The following is a 27,931-nucleotide window of genomic DNA, read 5'->3' as shown; positions in this document are numbered from 1 at the left end:
CTGAAGAGGTAAAACTAATGGGGAGGGTGGGAGAGGCAGTATGTTCAGATCAAAAACCGCATTCTAGCTGCCACATGGGGTCCACTGAAGGGTGCAGGCTAGGAGACCATTCTAGTGGTCCAGGAAAGAACTGATGGAGGAAAGTGGACTAAGGGCTACTCTCTTCACCAGTTCAGCCATTCAGTCCTCAGCTCTGCAGTGCAGGCCTTCCTGTCACCTCTTCTGTGAACAGACTTTGCAGTGACATCCTGGGAGCAATACCCATAGATTGAGGTCAGAATATTCAATAGAGGTTCCTGCCACAGATGGCAGAGAACTGTGAACAAAGCAGGACAGGGGTGGGGGCTTGGAAATGCACGAGGAGAGGAAGGAAGCGTAGCCCATATGGTCTGCCAGGTCTCCCCCAGCTGGGATGTTATGTAACAAGCCTGGACACTCCTGAGCTTTCTGAGTCAACCTATTGTATCACTAGCATGGTCCTCATTAGATAGATGCATTGAAGATCTCACAACCAACTTGGGGAAGATAAAAGTTTATTTGAAGCCTGGAGAAAAAGAGCTCTTTATTTAAAGGAACACAAAGGGTCCTTAGGAGCTTTTTTTTCTTGGCAGATATTGACTTAAAAACCAATCTTACTCCACTGGTTGGAATATATCTATTTCCAGTCCTTGTACCTCTACCCTATGAATTGCGATTTGATGAAGCCATATGAACAACAAATAAAGCCTCAGTGTAAAAACACTAGATGTTCTTAGGAAGGGAAAACATAAAACTTCAATCCGTGGTTTATTAAAATCCCTAGGTAAGCACAGTTTACAAAGCTAAATGCCAATACCTATAATTCACCCCCATGATAATGTTAGCCACAGAGTAACTGCTATCTCTAGCTGCCTTCAAGTTTGGTTGCCCTTCAGAAGTACTGAAGATCTAACTCCTAATGGCTTTTTACATAAAAAACAGTCTTTGATTGACAGAATCTAATCACTAGAAGGGCAGCAAACAAAAGCTGGGCAAAGCACAGTTCCATGTTGCTTTTTTTTTTCCCTTGCAACCTCTATAAGCATCTGATCACACAGTTGTGCAATTATTTGCTAACTGAAGATGTTATTATTCTGTTACTGTCTTGGAAAAATAGTAACCTTTCTCGGCAAAGATAAAAATATGTGGGTTCTTTTCCCACAGTTTATATGTCTTAAATCTTACGTCATTTTTACAGCAGCTTTCTTCTCAATTCTCCCACCATTTATCTTTCCATTTTCTGCAAGGGCTAGTTTACTTAATACAGCAAGACCTTCACATAACTTTTTGACATTAATTATTTTGGTGGCACAAACTCCTGTGTGAAATATTTGCTGCAATGTGTCCCACAGCCTATTAAAAAAAAATACAGTGAAGGAAAAGAAAAAATGGAAAGCAAAACACTTCTGATGATTATTCACTATGTTACAAGAATTTTACATAAATTAATGGAGAGTTTGATTGTAAAGCACAGAGCCTCTCCCATTACAGCCTTGCATCAGTAAACTAACAGAAACATTTTGAAACTGTGTTGGCAAGTAAAGGAAGCCAGCTAGGAAAGTGATGGAGTAGAACACAACCTTTATTCTGAGAACAGGATCAGATCCTGCTCTGGCTAGAGATGTCTTCTGGCGACCGTATGAGGATTATGAAGCACTGTGAGTGACATTAAAATAATTCAGCCCTAAATGAAAACTAATAAGCAGTTCTGAAGAATCAGCCCGCTAGGATGACTAGCAGTGAGATGCTGCACATTTTAGGGCAGACAATGTATTGCTGGCTTTTTTCTTCTCACTCTCTCCTTCTTGTTAACTACAAAGAACTCTCTGTAAACTTCCACTCTGAGAAGAAATGAAGTGGGTAAAACACTGACTGGGTCAATATTTTAAGGGACAGCTCTGGGTTTAACTTGACCGGAGAGAAACTGACAAGATCTCTGTTTTAGAACACAACACTCGAGTCTGTTTTGGAAGCAGCCGCCGGCACCTCCTGCAAACAGACTGTCACTCTGGTCCAGCTACGGGGCATTTCACTGTTCATTACTACCCCCTCCATCGGGAATATCCGGGAAGTAAACTGGCCTGTAACTTGTCAATTTATCCTACCAGTGCTTACAGAGCCACCTACACCTCTTCCCCCAATCCGTGCCCTGCCCTCCTCTCCCTCTTAGCAGGTAGAAAAGGCGGGGACCACTCTGTCAGGCACCCAGCTTAGTGCCTGACACATAGAGAACCCTCAGTAAGAGTTGGTTAGTTGATTCGTTGGCTGAATAAGCAAGTCATAAAAAGACACTGGAATGATGATTCAAGGAATGATGGCTCTGGCGTTAGGGAAACCTGGAGTCGAATTGCTATCACTCACCATATTAGTCCTGTGCTCTTGGGCACAACTATAACCTCTGTACACTTTAGTGTCTTCATTTACAAAATGGGTGTAATCATAGTACATACCTCACAGAACTGTAAATGGAAAATTCATTCATATGTCAACAAACTACTTATCCCCAGCACCTGGAACGCAGTAGATCACTCAGTAAATATTAACTTTCAAGGCAGTTTTGTGCAGGCTAGAGGATTTAAAGGAGAAGCAGCTAAGAAACACCCTGAAAAGCAGAATTTAACGTTGCTGCCGCCACTTGTTCAGTGGCAGTCCCCATGGCTGAGCCATGCATTTAACAAGTATTTATTAAATGCCTAGCCTAATCTTCTGAGAAAGCTGTATTGACTCAAACAAGATTCCTGCTTTCATAGAACTTATATTCTAGTGAGGAAGGCAGATAAAAACACATCAGGAGGGCTCCCCTGGTGGCGCAGTGGTTGAGAGTCCACCTGCCGATGCAGGGGACGCGGGTTCGTGCCCCAGTCTGGGAGGATCCCACATGCCGCGGAGCTGCTGGGCCCGTGAGCCATGGCCGCTAAGCCTGCGCGTCCAGAGCCTGTGCTCCGCAACGGGAGAGGCCACAACAGTGAGAGGCCCGCGTAACGCAAAAAAAAAAAAAACAAAAAAAACACACATCAGGAAATCTGTAATGTGTCAGAAAGCACTGATGCCCAATAATTATTCATTCATTCATTTCATGTATATTTATTTAGGATTGCTCTCTTCAATCACTGAGTGTATATAATATTTTTTTATGATCACAGGATAATAATTTTTGATAAATATGTACCTAAAATATCAAGAAATGGAGAGTGATAAGAAATTAGAACAGTCCACACAGCCTCCTCAGAGCAGACTGCTTCCCCATAACATTTGCCTTAAGGGGCAGAGAAGTGCTGACTATTGTGACTACTGAACATTCCAGGTTGGGGCAGTGTCTCCAAATACCAAAACTAAGATCTTGGTTTTAGAATAACAGAGGGTCCCCGTGAGTATTAATTTTCACTTGGCATCATGTGGAAATCCAGAGAACTGCTCACAACCATCTGTTCAACTATGATGATGAGGGCTAGTGGATTTCTTTGAGGCATGTACTGGGACGGATGAAGAGCCGGTAGCAGAAGTAGGACTTTGCAGTTTCAAGAGCAAGTAGAAGTGGTCAGAACTCCTACTGAGGGGGAGGACAGAACTCCAGGCGGCCACTCCTTCTTTCGACTGTGAAATAAGGCAACTGAATAAAAATAGACTTTAAAGTAGGGGATCTCCTTTTTAAGAAAGGTCAAAACTCTCTGTCCCTTCTCTCTGAAGCTCATGCGCAAATGTATCCACGGAGAGACTTTACCATCTGCCATCAGGACATTGGCTTCCCATGTTAAAGTCTTGACGGAAACAATACAGCACCAATTATACACTCATGGACTCAGGCACATATAACTCACACATACACACTCATAGGTGCAAGTGCATACTGGGGACTCTCATTCAAGTTTATAGAGCATTTCACTCCCATGCTCGGAGAGTAAACAAGGCAGTTTGAGCCCAGGAGGGAACACGCCAAAGTCCCTTGGCTTTCTAGTCTGTGGGCTCTGGGACAGTCACCTGCGACCATCTGAAGGCTGCACAGAAACCACTCCCTTGTATCCGCAAGGTCCTGGATTTTCCTTTCTGTCAACCTTCTCTGACCCACAGTTACCAAAACCCAATGTAACAACTCTAGCCCTTTTGTGTTCAATACCTGAATTCGGTCATCCCGGAGCCTACAAGGAAATGGCAGAAAGAGGGTGAACTACCACAAGCTGTGGCAGCAGCTTCCAGTGGAATCAGTGGCACCCTACACCATTTGTGCACAGATTGCCTCTTTAAGGACAGTTGGAATTAGGTGCAATATATCATTTATTTTGGAAGTCACTGGTTTGTGAAAGTATGGGAAAACTGCCAACTCACCTGAACTGCAGTTATGAGTAATAACAAGGGTGATAATTGACATTCAGATTCCATTTTTAAGTTAATGAGGTATCTAACGTGCAATCCAGCAAAAGGCCTTTTGTGCACATAACCTCCGGCTCCCTAAAATAGAAATCTGGGTTCTGATCGTACCTTTCAGACTCATCAGAACACTTACAATGTTCACTGAGAAAACAGTGATAGAGTAACTCTTCACAAAATGGAGCTGCCATTGTGTGCCCAGTGAAATATTTTTGCGAAGAGTGTCCAGAGCGGTTAAAGCTAAAATTGCCTGTATATGTAGAAGTGAGCCTTTGGGGAGAAAAAGTCTGTTGTGAACCAGCCAACCTCACTGAGCCACCATAGTATTGGTAATTTCTAGGTGAGGATGATATTAGGGAAGCCAATTTTCAAGAAGTATAGCTCAGCTCTTAGCGGTTGACCTGAACTTATTACGTTCCTGACCCATTAATCAGACTGGACATAGGATTTCTGCTGTTCAATCTTACCTCCCCTCCACAGAAAGCATCTCCCTGGACTTCTACCTTTGGAGTATTCTGTGGCCATCGCCAGCCCATTTGGATTGGACTCTCTCCCCTGCACCAGATTCTTGATGACCTGGTGCCACCCTGTTCTTCTGCTCTGCAGCCCTGCTTCATAACACTTTCAAGATCTGAGTCACATGTCTTGAACCCAGGCCTGGCTGCCCACTTAGCCTCCAAAGCCCACTATGATCCCTAAACCTGGTAAAATATCGAAATGGAGAGCCTGCCAAAGCCTCATGAAATCTTTACTCATTCAGAAGGTCAGATGGGAAGGTAGACTAGTGAATGAGATACTATTTTGGAAAAAATATATATATTTTGTACATTCAAAATATCCAGTGAATCCCACTGGACTCTCAATGAATTCATTTACAGCCTTCCTTTGGAGCCCTGCTTTAATGAATGGGAAACAATGTTTTGTGATTGAGCAATCATTTCCATGTTAACAGTTTGTTCTTCCCACTTTTTTGTTTTTATAGATGCAATCACACAATCTTATCAGGAAACCCTTTTAATGGGTTACTCAGTGGTGAGATTCACTCACTGAGCCTCCAGCTGTGTTTGAGCATTCCCTACTGGCCAAACTCTGCGCTAGGCATCGTGGACGCAACAGAGAACAAGAAGGCGATGGCTCCTGCCCTGGCAGAATTTACATTTCCAATTCTCACCAATTCTAAATTAGCAGAGTATTAGTTAATTAATTTTCATGCTGCCATGCATTGGGTAGTACAAAACTTTCCTAAAAGTACACCCAGTTTCAAGTTCAAGGCATGCTGAAAAACCAATAAGTTCTTCATCACTCCATACTCTTTTTCTTCTGCAAAATTCCATCATCCAAGTCTAGTTCAAACACCACGTCTCAGATGCCTTCCTTACCGCCAGACACAGTTTATCTCCCTGTCTTCTTCTCTTTCATGTCTTTGTACATGTAGTTGCACCGTCTATCAAAAGTTCATGAGTGATCTTCTTTGCATGATTGCCACCCTAACAGACTGTAATCTCCCTGAGGTATGGTCCAGCCTCCATGATCCACGGATGGTCCTCTTCCAGGGCTCCAGGGCATAAAATTGCAAATAAAATGACTTAAGAGACCAGAGCCCATGTTCTCAAGGATTCCCTCACTGTCCTCCTGTGAATTCTGCCCTTACCCTCTTACACGTGCAATCACCGTTCCCATTCCCGCTAAAGCAAGTTCAACAAATGATTAATTTTTGGCAAAAGGTAAGGCAATAATTGCACATGTCCCATGCTTGGACATTTAGTCAGTCAGTTCGTACCTAAGAAAGTCACAGTTGTGAAGTACTGTTAGGGTGCCAAGAATTAATTACCCCAAATAAGTTCTTGGGGAGGAACCAAGTTTCCCACATCAACATTCAAGGCGGATGCCACCACACAAAGGGAAAGAGGAAGAGAAAGCCCAGAAGCCTGAACAGGAAAGAACATTTAAAAAGAGAGTAAGGAAATTAAAAAAAAGTATATTACAGCAGCCACACGCTTTTTTCCGCACGCAATGCTGTAGGATGACGTCTCTGCAGGGGACAGTCCAAGACCCCATTCCTAGCATCAAGTGTCTGATGTTTCCAAACCAAGAACAAGCTAAATATTTTTCTTCCTGAAAAGAGAATTTCTCCCTGTTGCAGTAACAGAATGAAACAAATAAGAATAAAGCTGAGTTCACAGATATGGGAGCAAAACCACCAGCTGAAGCCAGAATGAACACAAAGGTCTCTCTGCACCTACATCTCTTGGGATGGGATAGAGGTGGATGAAGCAAGAGGGTGAAGGTGCAGATGGTAGCAGGCACGGGTGCCATCAGACCCTCTATCTGAACATGCAGATCTTGTTATGTTATGTTTGCCCATTTTCTATTGTTGCATAACCAGTGACCAAAACTTTAGTGGCTTAAAACAGCCCACATCGAGCACACCTTAGCTGGGCCCTCTGCTCAGGGTCTTCGAAGGCTGCAGTCAAGGTGCTGGCCAGGCTGCGTCCTCATCTGGAGCTCAAGGTCCTCCTCTGAACTCAATCAGATTATTGACAGACTTCAGTTCCTTGGATAGTAAGACTGAGACTCTGAGTTGCTAGCAGTCATTCCCCTCCACAGGAGGCTCACAATACGGCTGGTCGCTTCATCACAGCCCTGACGGGGTGTCTGTCTCTTGAGGAAGGACCCGGCCTTCTTTTAAAGGCTCTCACCTGACTCAGATCCATCCAGAATGATCTCTCTTTTGATTAATTCAAAACCAACTGACTTGGGATCTTAATTACATCTCTAAAATCCCATCACCTTTGTCTTATAATGTAAGCTAATCACAGGAATGACATAGCATCATATGCACAAGTTTTGACCACACTCAAGGGGATGGGATTATACAGGGCACATACACCAGGGAGTAGAAATCTTGGAGCCTTTGTGAAATTCTGCCTACCACAATGTTGCAATTCTCTCTTGACACTTCCAGCTCCTGGTCATTTCTCTAGCATGGGAGGAAATAGGAGAAAAGTGGGAGGGAAGGCAGGCAGGAACCTATTCTATGGTCAGAGTTACTGGACTGAACCATACAAAATCACCAATAACTCACCATTTTTTTGGCCAAAGAAATAGAAACAGCAGACATGAGATATATGTGTGTGTGTGTGTGTGTATGCATATATGTAAACATACATTAACAGATATAATTAGATATAGGTATAATCTATTTACTAGATATATAGGTATCAGTATAGATGATGTAGATGCAGATAAATATAGAGATAGAAGTGAATCACGCTTTTTTCATAAAGTCAGGTCTTCCAAACCACTCTGCCTCTGGGGTAGCCAAGAAAACCCTTTTCAGTTTGGTATATATTATGTGTATTTAAGTTAAGATTTCAGTGGTTTTATGGGTAAAAGAGTTGTTATTTACTCTCCCTTCTAACAGATTTTCTTTTGCATCTTTTTTTTTTTTTTTTTTTTTTTTGCGGTACACGGGCCTCTCACTGTTGTGGCCTCTCCCGACGCGGAGCACAGGCTCCGGACACGCAGGCTTGGCGGCCATGGCTCACGGGCCCAGCTGCTCCGTGGCATGTGGGATCTTCCCGGACCGGGGCACGAACCCGTGTCCCCTGCATCGGCAGGCGGACTCTCAACCACTGCGCCACCAGGGAAGCCCTCTTTTTCATCTTCACCTTCATTTTTGTAGCAACCATGGAGTCTCAAGGAAAGGAGAAAGAGAAAGCTCATTCCAAATCAGGCTTTCACCTCTTGTTAAAGCTTTCTTCGTGGCTGCCTAGATCTTCAGCAATGCAGAGCTATTCTCAGTTCATGGTGGCATATGTGTGCCTGTGTGTGCCTGAGTGTGGTGTCCTCATGTGTGCATACACTTGGGAGACTCTGGAAGGAAATGCCTCCAAAGTACTTGTCTTTTCTGACAGACGAATTAAGTCAGGTCCAACAAGCAATCCATACAACTCATACAAAGCTGCACAGAGAAGGCCTTGCCCAAAGCAGGAAAACAAAGCAAAACTAAACTAAACCAATGTTCATTTTGTAAGGTGGCAAAACTTCAAGAAGACATCGTAAATGAACTTGAAGTAAACATTCCATGTTCAATGCCAAGAGTTGCTAAAAGAAGTGAGATTGGCATCTGTGGACAAGCCGGACAGCACAAAGGCATGAATTGTTTGCAGACTGATAAGACACACACAAATATGTGATTGTGTGTACTTTCGGTGGATAAACCCACTGCCAACAGAGTGGTACCACAGGCTGTGATGTTTACAGTATGCATAGGAAATTATGAACACAAATGTGAGAATTTCACCAATCATTTAAGCAAGGAAATGGTTTGTCAATGTTCTGAAAATCAGAAACTATTATTTGTGTTCAATTCTGCTGGAAGCGTAAATTAGAATAAGAATCACCAATACCTGGGACCATTTCAAAGGCTCATGGTAAGTGAAAATTGAACCTTTCCTAAAAAGCTGGGTTACAGTGCCATGTGATGGGCATTCGGAATAAATGGGGGAAGGCAGCACGTAACTAAATGTTTGAACTAAACAGCCAAATCTAACCCCAGTTTTCTCAGTGACTTCATGTATGACCAAAAGCAAGCTGTTTCTCTTCTCTCTGTCTCATTTTCACAAACATATATAAAAGTGTTCATTCATCTAATGAACATCTATTGAATGCTAAGCATAGGCTGGGCACTGGTGTGCTCTCGGCATATTCAGGGAGATCAGTACAGCCACAAGGGGCAAAACCAGAGAAAAATTATCAAATATTTGTGGGGGAAAGGAAAACTCAGATATGACCCCATGATAGACCCCTTCCAAATCCCAGAACCACGAATATATGTGTATTATTGAAAGCTAGACATGCACCAATAGAATTTTAAAGTTCTTTCAACTTTTGTTTCTGTTCAAATTATGATAAAATATATTTCCGTTCATTGTATGTCCCCATATCTTTAAAAAGATGAATAACACATCTGAAAAATACCAGAGAACAAATTATACCAATAAGTCTAAATGGCTGATAGACTCAGATAGCAGTGACCTCAAGTAACATTAGAAGCTGTTCATAACAGTTATCAACATTCTCTGTCTTGAGTTCAGCCTATATGTAAGCTGAGGAGTCATTTGAAGGATAACCAAAGGTACCCTCTCTTATTGGTCCAGCCATCGCAACTGGAGTTCCCAATGTTCGCACATCTTTTGGGGGAGGAGATAGGAGAGTTCTGGGAGAGGAAATTCTAGGACCAGGAAGGAAGGGAATGGGAGTGGCAAAGCACTGCCTCCAGAGAGCGAGGCAGGAACAGAGATGAATGAAGACCCCAAATGGTGGAAAAGACTGTGATGTATTAAGAGGCTGATACCTCTCCACTTCAGCTCACTATTGCCATGTGGTAAGGTACCCAAGATGGTTAGATCTTCTGATCTTTTTAAGAAGATCAAATTTCCATGTAGAATCTTGAAGCCCCAGCAACCAAACAAAAAACTTTTGAACAGCATCTGGATCAAAGCAAACAACAAGCAAGCCAGTTGAAACCTCTACCAGTAGACCATAAAGCACTGACATTTTCGTCTCCTAATACTTATGCATGAAATTGTAATAATATATAATATAATCCCTGATGGCTAAAAGTGCTCTGAGGAAATGAATGATGAGGGTAAATTTTATTGGGAAAGCTAAGATCTCCATGGTAGGAGATGGGATTGAAACAGTGGGGAGGGTTTTGTACATAAAAAATAAAAATGGTGTACATCATAATGCAGAAAAGACAGATAAGCAGAGACAGAGAAAGACAGATAGAGAGAGAGAGAGAGAGAGAGAGAGAGAGAGAGAGAGAGAGAGAGAGAGAGAGAGAGAGAGAGAGAGAGAGAGAGAGAGAGAGAGAGAGAGCAAGTGCCAACACACAGGAACCAAAAGAAAAAGGAAAGAGGGCAGAAATGGGCACTTGGGGAAAGTAAATATAATTCCTTTAAATCTTCACTTAGATCAGTCCTGTTAGCAAAATAATTTTTAGAAATTTTTACTGACAATGTCATCATTTTTTTATAACAATCAGCATTCTTTATGATGCTCAACTTTGGGGTTGTCTTCAAGAGAGTGAGGCCCCAGAAAAAAACTCATTATTCCTGGAATTGAATTCTTAACAGATAGAAAAAGTGCCTGTGGACATATCTGAGAGTATGATGGTTTTGAGAAAAATATAATTTTTCGCTTGCAAAAAACTCAGAGTTAAAAAGACAAAATATTCAGAAATATGATTTAACCCTTTGGAGAATAAAAAAGGAGGCTTAATAAGCATTAGGGTACAATCTTATATGTGAGCACATATGCACCTGTCTCTAAAATTATGTATCCAGCAGGATGCCCTGAAAATTCCAGAACCCTAAGGGTCAAGTTGTAGCATCATAAAAATTATAAACCTCCATGCGTGAAAATAATTTTCGATTTATGAGGAAAATTAAGGGACCTGGCCCACTCCTGAGGTATGAATATAAATAGATATTTATAGCAATCATGTGCCCCTTCCAAACATTATTTCAATTTTTACAGAATCCATTGGGATTTAGACCCAACTATTTCAATAAAGACTTGATATGAAACTATTCTCAGTTCTTCTCGTTTTTGTTTTTTTTTTTCCTCTCTGAACAGGTACAATTTTATTTTTTCTGCTTTTTTTTCTTTTTTAACAAGAGTCAGTAAAAGTGTTTAAAATGTCACAAGTTACTTTTTCAAATTTCTATCCAGGTAAGTCATATTTTGAAAACCACAACAAGTCTTTCCGCACATAGCCATTTTAGAAAGTTTTATAGCTGATCCAATTTAATTCAAAGGGTGGATGGGTGAGGGTTTGGATGGGGGGCAAATAATGCCTTATACTGCCCATAAATGCCAATCAACCTCCAGTCAGTAGCACAGGCCTCCATCTTTCAAATGTCAGTAAGTCTCCTATTAAAAAAAATATACGGGACCAAGCGACTGTGTAGTTCTCATTCCTCAAGATATCATTTTCAAATGTTCCTGATCTTTCATCCTTTGTTTATGTTTTCTGATAGAGTGACACACCACCAGCACACCCAAGTTTACATCCTGAATTCTCTGATAAAGCCACACTGACACGGTGACTTGTTTTTTCACCACTAAACAAGATAGTCTCCAACTGGGAGCCTCACCCCCGCTTTAATGTTTTCTTTTTTCCAATCAAAACTAGATTTAAATCAAGAATAGAGTGTGAATATTGTAAAAATCTCAGAGAAGCCACAAAAATTAAAATTAAAACATAAAAAATATTGTATTCCATCACCTAGAGATACACCTAGATAAATTTTTTTGATGTGTGAGTATATACTTATGTTGTTACTGTTTAAACAAACCATAGGATGATACTAATTTTGTTACCTAATGTTTCACTTGAATTATTGTGAATACTGTCCTGTCAATAAATATCAACCACATGGCTCTTAATAGCCAAATAACCACGAGTCATGTATTTAAATATTTGCCATGATATATTTAGCCAATCCAATTTTTCACTATTATAAACAATGCTGTGAGGAACATCTTTCCAACTAAACCTTTGTACATGTTCCTACATATGTCTTAGGCTAGGTTCCTAACAACAGCAGCAATAACAATAGAAATAATAATATATATGAGGACTTACTTTATTATACCAGGCTCTGACCAATCAGTTTTCATGCATTATCTCATTTAACCATGGTACCAATCCCACTTTTACAGGTTAGAAAACTGAGATATGATAAGGATAAAGTAATTTGTCTTAGGAAGTAGTATTCCCAGATCTCCCAGATTTGGTTGAATTCAAAAATCCATTCTTGGTACATGTATCTTTTTTGAATTATGGTTTTCTCATAATTCAAACTATGAATTCTCATAATTCAAAATATATGCCCAGTAGTGGGATTACTGGGTCATATGGTAGTTCTATTTTTAGTTTTTTAAAGAACCTCCACACTGTTCTCCATAGTGGCTATATCAATTTACATTACCACCAACAGTGCAGGAGGGTTCCCTTTCCCCCACATAGCAGCACTATTTACAATTTCCAGGACATGGAAGCAATCTAAATGTCCATCGACAGATGAATGGGTAAAGAAGATGTGGCACATATATACGATGGAATATTACTAAGCCATAAAAAGGAACGAAATTGAGTTATTTGTAATGTGGTGGATGGACCTACAGTCTGTCATACAGAGTGAAGTAAGTCAGAAAGGGAAAAACAAATACTGTATGCTAATGCACGTATATGGAATCTAAAAGAACGGTACTGATGAACCTAGTGGCAGGGCAGGAATAAAGATGCAGATGTAGAGAACAGACTTGAGGACATGGGGGGAAGGGGAGGATGGGATGAAGTGAGAGAGTAGCATTGATATATATACACTACCAAATGTAAAATAGCTAGCAAGAAGATCAGCTCTATGCTTTGTGATGACCTAGAGGGGTGGGATAGGGAGGGTGGGAGGGAGGCTCAAGAGGGAGGGGATATGAGGATATATGTATACTTATAGCTGATTCACTTTGTTGTACAACAGAAATTAACACAACATTGTAAAGCAATTATACTCCAATAAAGATATATATATTTAAAAAGTCCATTCTTTTTCCCACCCACACCATTCTACCACCCTGGAGGTGAAATTTTCAGCTCAAACAATATTCATTATTCAAAGCATCTCAATGAGACTTGACAAACAGCCCTCCAATTATAATAACGTCCACTGTCTCTCTGGATCCAGGAGAACAGTCTTCCTGGCTCTCCAAGCCCCTCCAGAAATACCACCAACACCACCATTTGAACACTGCTTGTAAGTTATCTTTAACACCTCAGAAAATGGTGCTATAAAAATAAGCAAAAGACCTGGGACTCAAATTGAACCTGAAAGTTATTGAAGATATTGTTTCTTGACAAACAGTCTCTCCAAACCACATAAATTGTCCAAAACCCCTTAAACCTTTGTTCTCCATTACCCACATAGGACTTCAAAGGAAATGCCACCAAGGAACTACAGGCTAATTGAAAAATCACTCACTTGAGATGCAGTCAGGATCACGCTCCATTTCTACAGACGTATATAGAAACTAGAAATATGTGGAGTCTTCCCTGAACAGAGCAACTGGCTAATCAGCAAACTCAAAGGGAAAGCGTGTGCTTTTTCCTCCCCTGTGTTGCTGGATTTGCATTTAATAATTCAAAAGAGATGCCAAAAAAACCCAAAAAAACTCTACAGGGGAGATCAGGTATCCAAACTCCTTCCATGCCCCTGAGTCCTAGCTGCTCCCCTTTCAAAGAAAAACTATAGCCTTGACTGGGTGGGAGGCCAGCCTACCACCCAAGAGCTGATGTTTCTAAAACCTGCTGTTCAGAGATCATGATCATGGGTTTCCATTAACAGGACTAAGTAAACGCTTTCCTAAATAATCCTGTCAATGGTTGAAAAAAATACATGTATTTTTGGAAGAAAGGCTCAATACTGTACTGGCAGGGCATAACACTGATCCTCATTTTGGAGGCTTTCCGCTCCCCCTGCTTTTTGGAGAGACAATTAATATTGACTGTACCTATCATTAATTTTCCACAGTCATCAGGGGCTTTTAGGTTTTATAAGTATAATATCAATACAGACTGTCTTCAAAGCTCTTATTTCTTTTAGATTTTCCTTCTGCATTCAGTGTTCTCTACTACCGCAAGACAATACTTCACAGGTTTAAGGCATACGGCTACTAGAGAAAGTCACTCTGATACTAGTAAGGAGATGGGCTCTCATTATCTTTCTGGAGGGACCGGGATGTGTGAGTAAAACGCTTTGATTTCCCAGATCCCCAGTCCTAGGGGGTGGGGAGTGTGTGCTGAGAGTAGAGACAGGACAAGGGACGGGGCAGGGGAAAAGGGGGTAGAAGCGCACCCCTTTCTCTTCTTCTGCATCCCAGAGCTCAATTTCTTACATCCCCTCTCTTTTTTTTTAAATTTATATTTTATATGGAAGTATAGCTGATTTACAATGTTGTGTTAGTTTCAGGTGTACAGCAAATGATTCAGTTATACGTATACATGTATCCATTCTTTTCCAGGTTCTTTTCCCATATAGGTTATTACAGAATAATGAGTAGAGCTCTCTGTGCTATACAGTAGGTCCTTGTTGGTTATCTGTTTTATATATAGTAGTGTGTATATGTTAATCCCACTCCTGGGCATATATCCGGAGAAAACCATACTTCAAAAAGATACCTGTGCCCCCATGTTCATAGCAGCACTATTTACAATAACCAAGACATGGAAGCAACCTAAACGTCCATTGACAAGAGGAATGGATAAAGAAGATGTGGTATATATATACAATGGAATATTACTCAGCCATAAAAAGAGTGAAATAATGCCATTTTCAGCAACATGGATGGACCTAGAGGTGATCATACTAAGTGAGGTCAGTCAGACAGAGAAAGACAAATATCATATATCACTTATATGTAGAATGATAAATGAACTTATTCACCCCCTGTCTCTTTAAAGCCCCCATGGAGCATGTGGACATCTAGACATGGATGTAGTTTTCTCCCCCTGGGGAACATCAATACTTTAGGTGTAGTTTGATTCCGTGTTCTCTCTCTGTTCTTTCAGAAATCCTCTATTCTTTCAAGAATCCCTATGAAAACACCACCAAAGTGCTGACTGACAAGAGCTAAACTGTGGCCTCCATGGCTCTGCTCGGGCCAGTGTGGCCTGGTCACCATTCCTGCCATCCATCAGTGTTTGGTCTAACAGCTCTGAGGCTGCAAGAACATGAGTGATTCCAGTCAATGACCCAGGTTTCTTGGCAAAGACCTGAATCGTCCTTGGGGAATCAGAGACCTCTATAACCTCTGAGATGCCACCTGAAAGGTTTGGCTTGGAGGCAGGCTTCTTGGTCCATAGGAGGGAAGCAGGGTTCCCCTCATCTGGCCCTCTTGCCTCTTTCAGGCACATGAGAAATTATAGGGAGTCTGCTGGCCAGGCAGCCACCTCCAGAGGGCACAGACCATCCACTTCCAAAGGCCTCCTGACCCAGGAATATCCCTCCTCTGGCATCCTGTGCTATCTCAGACAGGCTGACCCTGCACAATGTCACACAGGTCTTCCAAAGCCATGACTAAGAAGCCCACAGGTCACTTGCTAACCCTTCTTCTGTTGGGATGTTCTAACCATGTTGCATTCCTTCCTTCCTCGGGGATGTATTTAGAGCTGACTTTCTGCCACGTGCTAAGCTACACACCAAAGATGCCTGTCCTGTCTTCAAGCAGTTCCTCGTCCAGGAGTATGTATATATTATCTGGGGGAGGGGAGGGAAGGAGAGGCACAGAAACATCACCAAAATGGTGATAAATCTGGTGTTAGGAATGACAGTAACGTGTACATATCTGCTGAGGTTAGAAGAGCAGGCTGCTCTGCTATTTAGAAGCCTGGTTACCTTGGGCAAGTTTCTTAACCTTTCTATGCCACAGCTTCATCACCTCTGAAGTGGATGTTAGAGGATGTTCTGGAGGCATCAAATCTGGATAACACCATGATTTGGTGTAGAAGAGATTTTAAAAAAACCCAAACACTGTAACACAAGATAGAAATACAAAGTGGCATAAGGCAAGTCAAAATAAAGCATGTGGGCTGATCAGAGCAGGGGGCATCTCTTGACAGTAGATGGCTGAGGTTTCTTTGTTACAAACCTCCAAAGCAGGTAGAATCAAGCTTCTCTTTGGAGAACATTCCAAAGTGCAGCCAACTTAAGTGGAATTTTATAGCTAAAATGCTATCCTGGGATGTCCCTGTTGCAACAATGGCATAATTCACTTATTTCTGCTTTCTTTACGGGTAAAATCAACACCTGGGGACCACAGCCCGCCTGCACCTACCAACAGACTAGAATAAGTAATGACAAACATCCTCTCTGGGTTTGAATCAGCATTCAAGCTTAACTCACTAACAGACACCTTACTAAGTTCAGGGTCAGACTTCTGCCAGGACCAGCATGTATAAAGCATGTTCTATGTTCCAAGCACTGACCCAGGTAACTTACAAAGAAACTGAGTCTGAGAGGTTACGTCACACAGTCAGTGAGCAATGGAGCCAGATTTCTGATCCATGTGTGTCTGATTTCATAGAACAGGATCTTCCTGTTGCAACAATAGCCAGCTCTTCCCTGGCTTCGTTCACAAGCAGCAGCTTCTCTCTCCACTCTCACTGTCCACCCACGTCCTCCTATTTAACTAAATTTCTGGTTTTGCCTTTTCTCAACAGCCTTGTCACAGAGCTGCTCAATACCCAGCGTGGGGCTTCCCTGGTGGCGCAGCTGTTGGGAGTCCGCCTGCCGATGCAGGGGACATGGGTTTGTGTCCCGGTCCGGGAAGATCCCACATGCCGCGGAGTGGCCGGGCCCGTGAGCCATGGCCGCTGAGCCTGCGCATCCGGAGCCCGTGCTCCGCAACGGGAGAGGCCACAACAGTGAGAGCCCTGCATACCATAAAGAAAAAAAAAAACCAGCGTGACAGTCCCCAAATTCTGATGGGCAGTAATTTAGATCCATGTCATCCTGTCCAGCTCTTTCTCAGAGATTAACTTCAAGGGTTCCCTGGAAATGGAAAGCACCGAGCATTATGGTTTGATGGCAATTTCAACAGATCAGCCGGTGGTCAAGCTCTTCGATTGCCTAAGAGTATCAAGTTACCCCCAAAGAAGCTAGTCCTAGGTCCTGCCATAGCACAAGGCAAGGGTGGAGAGGCACTGCCAAGTATCTGCTGTGCTGCCCAGTTTGTACCATTTATCTAACAGCTAATATAATATCAAGTGACAGCTTAAACAGGCTACTTTCACCTAATCTGTGCATGCTGTATGCAAAACAGCTCTGACCCTGGCTTGGTTCCTTAAAGCATGTAGGATTTAAATATCTCCCACTGTTATAGAAGTAATGACAAGTTACTTAGTACTTTTAAGACTGATAAATAAAGTCCTTTTGACAAGTGAGCTGAAAACTACCCCATTTACAAAGTTGTGATACAAATGCCCCTGTCCCTAAACTCAGGACTTCATTTCTTAAGTGAAAATGATCTCTAGTCCCTGGACTCTCTTAAATATGGTACACCTAGAGCAGTGAAGTTATACAGTGTCTTTTCTGAAAAGGGGGATTCTTCAGGTGCTAAATGAGACAAATTGACAAAGAGAAAGGGAGAGTATGAGGGAAAGAGAAATAAAGAGAAGCATCTATGTATTTTATTAACACTGAACTTCAAATAAACATCTGTGTGAGTTTCAATACACTTGACTACACACCATCATCTTTATGTCACAGCTAAGGCCCTGGACTGAAGAGTGCAGTAGAGATTTATCTGCAGTGATAAAATTTCCAGTTTCTTTCAATCCACATTCATTTCTCCCATCTTTCTAGAAGGAATAGTCTCTCCTCCCTCCCCAGTAATCACAGATCTGTTCCCCCTGCCCGGACTCCATGTCCAATCTCTCTTACTTAACTGAGTTTGACATGTTTCTAATACTTATTTAGAGCCGCCAGTCACCTCTGTCCAATGCCTCACACCCTCACAGAGGGGTATTTGTCACCAGGAAAGAAAGTATGGATATTCATACAGAAGTCAGCAAGGCCCCAAGTGCAACAGACTAAGGCAGATAAAATAAGAGACATTGTCATAAATATATGTAATATTCAGTAAAGGAGGAGTTGCTCTCAAATGACTTAAATACAACTCCAGGTTTAGATGACTTTTTAAAGATCATTATGTAATTCAATGGAGAAAACCTGTCACCTAGTGCTGTAACTGTCATTAGCAAAGCTGGCTTTTCCCCAGGTTTTTGCAGCATGGTTTCTCTCTAGAATCTGACAAGAGGTATAAATCCATGTTTGCAAACATGTGGCCCATAGTTGGTATCTAACCCAACATCGTGTTGTGTTTGGCCTGCACTACCTTAAAAATCTTTGAATGAATTGACAATAAAAAATTGAAATATTTTACATAAAGTCCAGAAAATTTACTTCTCTTGAAAAGTTTAAAGGCCTGACAATACTACGCCAGCGTGACCCCATGGTAACAACTGACTGATGCTAGGTAGCAACTTTTCCTCTCAGTGGGGTAGGTAGTGTCTGGTTGGCCACACTCTCTACCAGTCCCAACTGCCTTCCACCTGACTGCATCACTCATGTGCATGATCTGTAGAACCATGAGTTTCCAATGCCTGTCATAAACCTTCTCTTCCAAGAAATATTTATACACACAAAATTCAGAGTAAAGGTTCAGGGGTGGATAGAGCCCTTGATATAGATTATCCATTAGCCAGAGCTTCTTAAGCTTGGCCAAGCCACCTCTCTGATCTTCAGCTTCCTGGTCTGCAGCATAAGAGTATGCATGATCATCTTTTAGGTCCCTTTCTTCCCTTGAAGTGAAAGACAAAACCACTTTTTAAATGAATTCTCATGATGGAAAGCTCAAAGTTTCAAAAATCTTTTCTTTTTTTTTTTATTCTGTAGACCAACAAATGAGCCACTACCAACAGCACGTTCAAAGACTCCGTGGGGAAAACTGGCAAATCTTCAGACACACACTTGCTCCAAATAATCATCCATCCTTCACTCTGAGTCATGGAGGGTCCATTCTGCACAACAAGAGATCACATGCAGTTTCTCTAAGGAGCAGGGTGTACAGGAAAGCTGTGGGATAAGAGATCCAACCTGAGAAATCTCTCGGTCCGCAGCGCAGTTGTATGGGTGTAGGAAGAGAATAAGCACTCCAGGACTAAATCCCAAGTGAGAAGCTGATAACGTGCTTCAAATTGCTCTGTTGGGCCTCCATCTTTACTCCTTTCCCCAAAATTGTATAAACAGGGCCTGAGTACAAATTAAGCCATTCACGTGATGGCCATTTTCTAGCAGGTCAGTATTGCGACGGAGACATACAAGGAAAGCTGTATTTTGTCCTCCTATTTATAGAGTCATAGGCTTTCAGTGGCAGAAAGGACTTTAAAGGGGCCCTAATGCAAGCCTCTAGTTTTACAGGGAAGGGAAAAGACTTCAACTCAAGAAACAGGGTAATGCATCCCTGTCCCAGGCTGCTGTATGTGTGTGTTTGTCTCTCCCCATTTTTAGCATAGTGTGGCCTATAGAACAGACTGCCTGAGCTCAAAGTGTGGTCCCATTCTCATTACCTGAGTCCCCTGCTTCCTTTGACTCTTTCTTCATCTATAAAAATTGGGATAATGGTATACTTATAGGATTCTGTGAGGATAAAATGAGATGATTCATGTAAAGCACTTGGAACGGGGCCCAACAATTAGAACTAAGTAAACGCTAACTCATTATTTATTATCAGTTTTGCTTCTGAGTAGAATTAAGTGGAAAACAGTGTGGGGTGCAGCCAGGTGGATCCCAGGTTGTACTTGGGGAGCCTCTATGCACTCACTATTGGAACATTGAGCAAGTAACTTGACCACCCTGAGACTTAATTACTGGTCAGCAAAATGCTGAGAATTACATGAATAATGTGTATGGAAATGACGAGTACTAGGTCCAGCATGCTATAGATGCTGGACAAGTAGTTCCAATAATTGACCGTTAATATTATCATTAATTTTTGCAAACTTTTCAGTTGGAGGCCACATAGAGTTAATCTTGGAATCCACCCCCCTTTCCCCACAAATCAGCACCCATAATAATGACTAACATCTTATACGTGCATTTATCTACAAGGCACTGTGCCAAGTGCATTGCATGTATTGATTCATTGAATCCTCAGAGCAACACTCTGAAATAGGTCATAGTATCATCATCCCCATTTTATAGATGAGGAGACTGAGGCTTGGAAAAATAAACTTAGTCAAGAGAACACAGCTAGTGGGCTTCCCTGGTGGCGCAGTGGTTGAGAGTCCGCCTGCCGATGCAGGGGACGCGGGTTCGTGCCCCGGTCCGGGAAGATCCCACATGCCACGGAGTGGCTGGGACCGTGAGCCATGGCCGCTGAGCCTGTGCGAAAAGAGAACACGGCTAGTAATTGGAAAAGCTGGAATTTAAAACCAGGCATCAGACCCCTGCAGTTGTTTTACTGGCTCCCCAGGGAAACAAAATCCATTCTCTTAATAAGTTTTGTAGCTGGCCACTTCTGCATAGGGTTTAGAAATAAATGGGCAAAGATATTAAAATGATGAAGTTAAACTTAATTTCTTTCACGGAATAAAAAAATACTAAGTGCCTTCTGACAAACATGACAGCTGAGACACACTGGTATGCGGAACAGTAACTGCAAGTAATCTACCCTAAATCATTATCAAAGTGCCACTTGGAATTTTGACTTTGTCGAAATGAACGGCTTCTCTTTGTTAAACACCTACATCACGCCAGGGGCCATCTATGAGCCTTTGAGATGTCATTTCATCCTAATGTCATACAGGTGCTAAAAGATCAAGTCAGGACTTGCCTGGAGTCCATCTCATTCTAAGCCCAAACCCCACGCACTATGTGTCAAGACAGAATGCAAGAGGTTCACAGGCAAGGTCTTGGAACCTGCTGCCTGCCTTCCAATGCGGGTTCCTCATCTCACTAGCTCTGTAGCCTTGGGAAGTTAATCCCCCCGTGTTGCCTCCATCCCTTCTCCTGCAACATGGGGAAAACAATCTTCCCAAGACTGACTACATGTAAGTTGCTTAGGGAAGGGCTACTCAAAGTGTGATCCATGGACTATACCAGTCTTCATCCTGTGTTTCATCACTTCATGATCAGACAAATACTGAAATTGAGCTTCTGAGAAAATAATTTTTATGGCCATTGACTCCAATAATAATAAAAAATGGGGCTTGTATATTCTATGCCATTTTACAAAATTGTTTTGTATTAATTGTTAGATTTTAATAGAGCAACAGTCCATGACACATTGAAATTTTTTAAGGAAAAAAAAAGAGGAAGGGAGGGGTGTCCTTCTCCACAAGCAGTTTGATAAGCACTAGATTAGATGCTTACCAGTTATGCAGAAAGTTCTCAATAAATGTTAACTATCAATATTAATATCATTATTTGCGACACTATTTCTTCACTTCCTAGAAAGGGAGCCAAAAATTCAAGCAGCATCAAGAAGATAAATTCAAGACATAGGATGCTGGTAACTTTACTGACCAGAGCTTGACTCTTTCCAAGCCCTGGTTCATGATCTATGGGGAGAAATCATGAGGAAGTTCTGAGGATTCTGCTGGATCAGCTCAGTGGACTTCCAAGATGCCCATTAGTAGAAATGGTAGAAAATAACTCAATCCCTCAACTTTTCCCCTGCATTCCGTGTCCAGTGTTCTCTTATTTTCCAGTTATAAAGTCCTTTGCCTTAACCTTTCCCTGGTCTTCTCCTTCCCCTTACAGATAGTATTTGATGGGATTCACCAGAACATTGGAGCAAAGATAAATATTGATTGGAAATCCCAGTTCTCCACTTACTGGCTCTGTGATCTTAGGTGTATTACCTAGTGTCTGAGAGCCCTGATTTCCCATCTGAATAATTGGGATGACAACGTATATCTTAGAGGAAGGTTAAAGGGGGCGCCATATTGAAAACCCCCAAGAGACTCCATTGGCCTTCTCCACTCTCCTCTGTAAAGCAGGTAATGCAGCAGTTGGTAGATGTAGGTGGGGAGAGGAAAATTATAAAGTCTGAGAACTACATCGATAGAGTCACTTTGCTCTTATTATTTATTTAAAACCAAGACTCCAAAATGTCTGTTAGACCACAGGGAAAAAAATAAATAAATATGAAATCCAACACTTTCATACCATTGCCAGAAAAAAGAAAGTCTCAGTGAACAAGGCCATTGACTGAAAACCTAAGAGAAACGTCCTATATTGAACAATTGCTGAAGGAAGTACAAGCTGCCCAGGAGCCTATGTACAAAGGAGGTGAGTTGTCTGGAAAGGCATTTACAGGAAGAAGCCAACATGAGGAAGAGGCTCCTCACTCAAAAATCAGCCACCCACCGTGCAGAGAGAGTGCTTTTGCTGGTGAAGTGAAAGGGAGGAACCGAACTATAAATTAACACTAATAACCTATTGACGAGGACAACAGACCATTGACCAACTTAAGCGACTCTAATAGAAGGGAATTAACTGCTACACAACAGAGTTTAACAAACACAGTCACTACCGGATTGGTTGTAAGTGTCTTTGCAATGAGTCCAAACTTTCGGTTTCAGTAAGGGCTGCGGGTAGCAGAAGCTGCAGTCACCTACATAAAAGTATCCAGTGCATCCAAAAGCTGCCTCCCCACTCCCACATCGTAAGGCAAAACTACTGTCTCTAACAGAAAATACAGTTCACATTGGGAACATCATTTATAATGGCTGATGCCACCAGCCTGAGAACAGTTTACATTCGGTGTAAATAAGGTAGATTTGAGAAGTTACTGAGTTCCACTACCCAAGCTCCTTATTAATTCATATACCTCGAAGACATCTACTAAACATAACACCTTTTGAGTCATATACCATCTTTATGGAGATCGTTAATATTTCCCCATAATAGAGCAGTTACCGGTCCCATTCTTTCCCTTGATCACCTTTGCACTCCTGACCTGCAACACTGGCTTATCCATGATTCTCGCTTGTGTTCCAATTGCCCTGAGATCCCACTAGCCTCCCTTTCTCCAAGCGACAGTCATCTCTATGCAGCCCTAGTGAGACCTCGGCCGGAAATCTGTCCTCCGCACCTCTCCCCTCTCTCTTTTCAGTCTGGGATTCACAGAGTAGCCTGGGATGAAGGTGAAAAGGAGATGGAGTCTTAAAACTGCATGAAGACTGGTTTATGAAGCCCTGCCGCATTCATTCATTCATTCGTTTGTTCTCTCACTCATCTTTTGAACAGTTTTTGAGTACCTGCTCAGCGCCAGGCACGATGCAAGATGCTCAGGATATGGAGAATAATGAGATCTGATCTCTGCAGGGAAGCAGACAGATAAGCAGCTGAGTAAGAAGGTAAGTGCAGGGCTCAGTGGAAAGAGACAGGAGGGCACCCAGCTCACCCTGAGGGAGTTAGAGAAGGAAGATTCTCTGAGCTGGGTCTGGAAGGATTAGGAGGACTTGCCTGTGGATGAAAAGGGGGAAGACACAGGAAAGCTCATATAAAAGAGTAGAGCCGTGCCATTTTATCCTTGGCTACATACCCTCAGCAATGGCACAGAGCCTGGCAAGCAATAGGGACTCCATGCACAGTGAGCGAATGAACTAACGGCACAAAGATTCCCACGAGAATCTACCACTCATTGCCCCCATCAGTCCCTTAGCAAGAGAGATGGTGACCCCTTTCCATTCTTTTTGTGGCCCTTTAATACAGAAGTTGTTTCATGCTCTCCTCTCTAAGGGGTCTCTGATTCCATTTCTTATGTTGTATGACACCTCCTCTTTGTTCCCAACTTCCTGTCACAAAGAGACAGAAGAGCATGAGAGGAAAAGACTCCCTAACGACAAAATTTGTATGTGGTCCCTTCAAATGACCCAGATGCCTAGTAAAACAACTGTGGATGGGGGCTTGGATGCATCTACATGGCCGAGCCCCCATGTTCGGAAAGCACAAGGACTTCTCAACCTTTGTACTATGGACACTTTGGCCCAGATCACTCTTTGCTGTAGAGGTCTGTCCAGTGCATTGTTGGTGCTTAGCAAAATCCCTGGCTTCAACCCACAAGATGCCAGTAGCATGTCCCATTCTGGGACATCAAAAATGTCTCCAGACATGGCCAAGTGTCCCTGGGTTGGGGGACAGTCAAAACCATTATAGATGATAGCTTTCTTGATAATCCACCCCTCTGGGGGTCTCCAGCAGTCAAATGTCCAATCCTAGAAGGCCATCCAAGAATCCCAGTGTAAAAAGTGACCTTGGAGCTCATCCAACCCAATACAGATTTTGCCTGTGGGTAGACTATTCCACTATTCCAAAATGCCTTTGAGTGGATAATAAAGGAGAAAAGGCTCACGCACAAACACACCAAAGCCATTACTCCTGTGTCATGCTGCTACCCTTTGTGAAACTGACTAGGCAGAGTTCTGCAGAAATGGCTTCAGATGGTTGGAAGAGATCAGGGTGACGTGGGGCCAGTAGATGCGGGCGCTTAACTCCAACTCATATTCATTTACTGCTACATTTAGTCTGCTTTCAGGCCGCCTTTCTCTCAAAAATACCTTTCATATCAAAATGGCAAGGTTCTGGCTCTGAAGCCTTAGAATGCTGAGTGATCCATTTTGCTTTCATCTTCCTAAACACGTGGGTGAGCAGAGTCTTGGACAGCTTAGCATTGCCATAACATCATAAATACATAATTATGTAGATATCTGCTGGACATGCAAAAAATATATTTCTAAACAACAGCAAAAAAGAAGCCTCATTATTTCTCCCAAGGAGTAACTCAGAAGTCATTCCTAAGGTCTTCTTCTTTCAAGATACTGGAGATGGAGAGAAAAGCAACTCCAAAATCCGTATTCCAGTGTGTTACTCTAAACTCAGAAGTTGGACGTGAACCGTCTTCAGTAAATACATTAAAAGGTAAAACAAAAGAGATGGGAGGATATATAGAGTAAATGAAGCTGAAAAGACAAATCAACCAATAGCAACACATGGACCTTATTTAGATCCTTATTCAAACAAACTGCTAAAACATGGCATTTATAAAATAATTGAAAGTTTTGATATTGACTGCATATTTGATAATAAGAATTCTTGTTAAATTTTTGATTTGCCAGTGGTATTGTGGTTGTTTTTCTTTAAACATACACACTAAAATACAGAAGAAAGAATATCTTGCATTTGCTTCAAAGTTATATGAGAGGAGGAAGCACTCTTAAAGAAACAAGATTGGCCATGAATTGTTAATTGTTGAAGCTGGTTACAGGTACATAGTGGTTCATTATGCTATTTCGTCTCTTTTTTATGCATTTGTGATTAAAAAGTGAAATAGATTAATTTTTAAAGGAGCAAGAAAAACTATTTTAAAAAGGAAGTGATTGGAGACAAAGATAGAATGGCTTTTTTTGCCTCTAATCAAAAGTGGTACATATGCTCATCAACTGCTGTCTCAACAGTGTGTTGGGAAGCATCTGGATGGTATGACAGGGCTGTCTGAAAGACAATTACGTGGAGAACTCTGGACGGCTCTATAGAATGTGGCATATTCTGCCTTCCAATACTATTACTTGTAGATGTACCTAATTCCCCCTCCTCTTTCCTTAGATTGTAATCTCTGTGACAAAGACTGGATCTTGCTTATCACTCTGCCTCCTGGAGAGCCGTACCTAACACTTGGGACATAGTAAATGTGTGAGAATCACTTGTTGAAAGTATTGAGGCAGTGTTTGTGCCTCTATAGGACCGATAAATTGAATTTAATGTTAATTTTTTCATCAAAATATATAGCAACAAAATTTTTTAAAACTTCTGAGAAATGAATGGGTGAATTTGGGCAGGCAGATCATCACATGGCTTAAATCAGTGTTTCCCAAAGTATAGTACCATAGTGATATGTATGCAAGGTGATTTTATATGGTTCACAAACTTTTATTGAGGAGTTATGTATTTACTTTTAATATTTTTTAAGATGAAAGTACTTGGTGTTTACATAGATGTAATAGTTTAGGAAGAGGCTACAATGATTTCTATTTTAAATAAAATTTAGTAAATATTCATATTATTGGCAAAGAGCCATGGCAAAAATGTTTGAAGGTAGTATTCATAGGTTTAAGTAGCAGAATCCCAAAGAACATCTACCTGTTTACCTCTCATAAGTGCCCCATTGTTAGCAAAATGTTTTGGAATGTGGACTATGGAACGAGACTATCTGTGTTCAAATATAGGCTTTGCCACTGACTAGCTGTGTGACCTTGAGCAAGTTACTTAACCTCTCTGTGCCCCCAGTTTCTTCATCTGTGAAGTGCGGATAATGATAGTGCCTATCTCCAGGGTTTATTTTGTGGATTAAATGTAAAGCATTTAGAAGAAAAAAAGAAAAGATACTAGTATATATCCGTCAGGATGGCTAAAATGAAAAAGACTGACAATACCCAGTGTTGGCACAAACGTGGAGTGACTAGAAGTCTCATATATTGCTGGGAAGGGTGTGAGTTGGTTCAACCACTTTGGAAAACTACTTGGAAATATTTACTAAAGCCAAACACATGCCTACTCTATGGCCCTGAAACTCCACTTCTTGGTTCACATCCAAGAGGATTGAGTGTATAAGTCCACCAAAAGTCATGTATGAAAATGTTTCTAGCAGTTTTAAGTATATTAGCCCCAAACTGGAAACAACTCAAACTGTCCATCAACGGGAGAAGGACTAAATAAATTGCAGTAAATTAATAAAATGAAATACCGCACAGCAGTAAAATAAAGAGAATTACTAATATGTGTAACAGCATGAGTAAATCTCACAGGCATTTTGTTTAGCAAAAGAAGATAGACACAAAAGAATAAATAATGTATGATTCTATTTACACAAAGTACAAGAACAGACATAACTGATAATGATAGAAGGAACCTCTGGGAGTGGTAACACCTTGGGTAGGGTATTGACTTGAAAAGGGCACAAGGGAATCTTCTGGAGTGTTGGAAATATTGTATACACATATAAAGATCCATTGAGCTGTACACTCAAGATTAAAGCACTTACATACTTTACTGTATTTTTTGTACATGGCTCAAAAGTAAATTGTAATATAAAGTACTTAGAACAATGTCAGGTACATAGTAAGTACTCTGCTATTATTATTTACTCTTATCTTCTAGTTATCTATCCATTTCAAAGAGTCTACAGAATTTCTTGAGAACCTAAGTATTCTATGATGGTACAAGAGTTACCAAATACAGTCCCCATTTTAACGAGGAGACAAGCTATTTGAGGAAACCTGTTAACCAGTTCCAGTCACTCCTCAGGAAGCATCGTCATGGCTTAGCAATTCAGCGCACAGTCTCTGAAGCCAGAAAAACCTGCCTTTGATTCTTGGATCTGCCATTTACAAGCCTTGGCAATGTTTCTTAACATCCCAGAGTCTTGGTTTATCTTTACTATACAGCTGATAATAGAAGCTGCTTCATGAGATTGCTGTGAGATGCTTATAAAAAGTTAGCTAATATTACTATTTTTAGATTAATTTCATCTTTAATTTTCAGAAAAATGATCAGGGCTAAAACTGAATATTTGAGAGGCATTAATTACAACTGAGTTGTAGCTGTGTTCCCATATTCACCTTCCTTTGAACTATTTCCAAATGTTTATATAGACATCACCTGAGAAAGGCTAAATGATCTTTCAAGATCACAGAGGAGTTTCAACTCCAATTTATTTACAGACATGCTTGTGGAAACCTGTCAATATGGCAGTCAATTATGATTTTAAGTATTATCTCTATTAGCAGCAGAGAAAGCAGGGCGTCCCCAGCTGTACGTTTGCATTCGTTTCTAGATTACTGTGTATGTGAGTATGTATTGCACCCGTATTTGTATATGTCCCTTCCTCAACCTTTCCAAACCACCCTCAGCCTCTC

This window comes from Monodon monoceros, unplaced genomic scaffold (assembly GCF_005190385.1).
Source record: "Monodon monoceros isolate NGI ecotype Baffin Bay Population unplaced genomic scaffold, NGI_Narwhal_1 Super_Scaffold_20, whole genome shotgun sequence".
NCBI lineage: Eukaryota > Metazoa > Chordata > Mammalia > Artiodactyla > Monodontidae > Monodon > Monodon monoceros.
The sequence above is the reverse complement of the archived record's forward strand: the minus strand, read 5'-3'. Positions refer to the sequence as shown.